Here is a 3,162-nt window from a genome sequence, read left to right on the forward strand (position 1 = left end):
TCTCATGCTTCAAGTATCACATTTTGATATTTCATGGCTCAAAACATATGGCTACATGAAATTGTTCTGTTCAGCAAAATATATACATTAATTACTCGTTGCTATGGTGAGAGATAGTGCTGGCTAAAATGGTCGATACTCTGAAATATCGTCACTAATAAAAATTATGATTGATTATCGATATGAAAATTGTGTTATCAGTGGTATCGTATGTAATCGTTTGTGACAGAATGAAGTTTTAATTTACTCACACAATACAGATAGGTATTCATTCATGGGCTTCTTCTAAATTTTGTTCAGGACTCTATTCTTTTAGTAATCCATGCATAAACATGTCACCACTTGCCAGTGATGTGATCTATGTTCATTTGTTTCAGAATGTTTTGGCATGTTTGCTCAAAGTTACTCCTCCAATATTTATCTATATTTGATCGATATTTAGTTAATGATTATCGATTTCTATGATTGATACCGATAACCTGCCCCAGTGAGAGAAAGGTGTTGAAGCAGCCCCTTCAGAGTTTCTGTGATTGGTTTGAGTGTGTTAAGGTCTTCATTGCTTTGAGGGTTGTTGATTATAAAATTCATAGATGCACAGAACTTTTCAAAGCAATTCATAATCATGGAGCAGACCACAGTTCAAAGGTGGTTCACTCCGTGAATTTCACAAAAATGTCCTGTGATGGAGGCGTCTAGGAAGTATGAACACACTAGTATAGTTGTTTTATTATTTTTCATCCAAAATTGCCCCGAGGCACAATGAGAAAATTTGTTTACTTTGACTAAATATACTACAGCATTGTCTTTTACTTTAATTTAGTTTGACAAAAAGATCTACCTTTGGCGTGGGCAGGGTGAGGACATTTCCTTTCTCTTTATTTTTTGTTTACCCCAGCATTGTGTATTCGTTGTCATCTGATCAAGATATAGACATTATTAGTCACCCACATGAAAAAAGATCAGATCAGTGGGACCCCCCAAATTTAATTTAATTAAGGATGAAGACCCTGCCCCTCATCAGTTTGAAACGAAATGTCTGAGATGCATTTAAATAATTTTTACACCAATACTATTATTTTCAAGATGTTTACATTTCAACACAAATTGTGTTCTATCTGACACAACTATTGTGAAAATATTTGAATTTTTCGTAACTCACAGGTGTCTAAAAATGTTTAAAATGGTAGATTGAACCTTTTTCCAGCTTTGAACAAAACATGTATTGATTTGTATCAGTACTGTCTTGACCAGGGGAGAATTGTGAAACTATCAAAAAGACGTTACGGACCATGTGATTCTTTCCACACCTGACATCAGTCATACGAAAGAATCGTGTGGTCTTCAAATTGAGTAGTGTATTTTCAATCAGATATGTACTATTCAGACTGAATATGTAATATATTGAAACACAAGTACTATTTTCATCTGTTTTGAAATCATGTTTGTGGAACCATCTCAGTGATACCTAAACAGAAATTTGCCAAGATTTCTCAGTAATTAATGTACATGTTATATGTATTTGTACATATGATGATAATTATTAGTATTATGAATGTGTCTTTTGTCTGAGGAGTCAGTAGTGTTGTTATTTCATTCAGTTCAAGAGAAAATGGACGCAACCATGTTTTAATATTCTGCCAAGACGTTCGTCTTTCACCTTGTGTTCCTTTATGTCTTACGATGTGAGTTTGTTGATAAGAAATGAATGTAAGATGGACAATAGCACCTATTGTTATGTAATCAGGAAGGTTAAGAGTCCGCTTAGTTGCTGAAGCAAACATTTTCTTGGAGTGAGAATGTTTTATTCGCTCTACCAACAAATATCGGAGCAGAGTCATATCAGACCAACATGTCCGTAACTGTAGTTACCGATTAACTTTTATCGTCAGCATGAACATTCTTTCACATAGACCCAACACTAATTTACTTGGACTATCGGGTAACAGTTCTCAGAAAACGGTATGTACTGATGCCATTATTTTATGGGGCCCTAAGTTTCTTGAGTACACTGATTGTATGAGTTAGAAGATGAAAGAAATTTCTATTTGACATTTCGTCAGTAGAACAGAGTAAACAGTGTAAGGCTTGTAATGGCTGCAAGCATTGTTTGCTGATAAGAGTTTATATAGGTAGACAAGTTAAATAAAATTCAAGAATAATTTGTGAAAGTGGGCATTTCATTCATTATTATTTTTAACCTTTTGGATTAAATTTAGAGGAAGCGTGTCAGTAAAACATCAATTGGTCCAATCTAATCATGGGGTCCTGTCAAAGATTCAGGAGCTTGGAGATGGATTCTGTGAAGAAAATAAGTTGGGTGAGGCTACATTGATGGACTCCTCTATAACTGTCATCTCCATACAGACACTGGTAATGGTGTCAAACTTATTTTGCTGTGTGACTTATGGTCCTTGTTCCACAACATTAAAACTGCATTGATAAAATTCACTCAATCAAATATTACAAAAGATTGAAGTAAGAACAGATACATTAAGTATTATTTCATTTTTGATTTATGAATTCAATTTGTAATACGATTATTTATGGAGGATAAGCTTATTACAAAAGATTGAAGTAAGAACAGAAAAACAAAGTGTACATTTAATTGAATCGGTACTTAGTAGGGGCTTGAGCATCATTTAATTGTTTTACCTTTTGTGTGTAGTATAATTGTTAGCATTAACCCAGGGCTGACTACCTCTATCAGTGGAATAAGGAGAGTGGCTCTGTGTAGCTGTGCTATGGGCACCTCCTGCGAGTCTCTCGGTGTACAACGTAAGTGTTAATCTTGCCAGACCTCGTATCCTAGTGACTGAAGCAGCTAGGTATGGCTGTTCTTCCACAACTGGTCATGGTAGGCAGGAAAATGGAGATGTTCGATTGTGGGTATATGCCGGTGGTGATCAGGTGGGTTACCATGGTTACAGGACATTCTGACTTTTGTTTGCTTCTGAGGATGTGTATTGAGTATCCAAACAATTTGAAAGAATTATGGAGGATGTATTCTAAATTTTAAAAACAAGAAGAAATGTTTCATGATTTACTATAATCTTCAATTTTTGATGAATTAAGGCATGATTGTGTTTGACACAAAGTAAAAACTTCTAATTGTAATATTAATATTAATAATAAGTTGAAATTTTCCACTGAATGGTGTATATG

Source organism: Haliotis rubra, unplaced genomic scaffold (assembly GCF_003918875.1).
Source record: "Haliotis rubra isolate DU_JTF1 unplaced genomic scaffold, ASM391887v1 Scf815, whole genome shotgun sequence".
In the NCBI taxonomy this organism is placed as follows: domain Eukaryota; kingdom Metazoa; phylum Mollusca; class Gastropoda; order Lepetellida; family Haliotidae; genus Haliotis; species Haliotis rubra.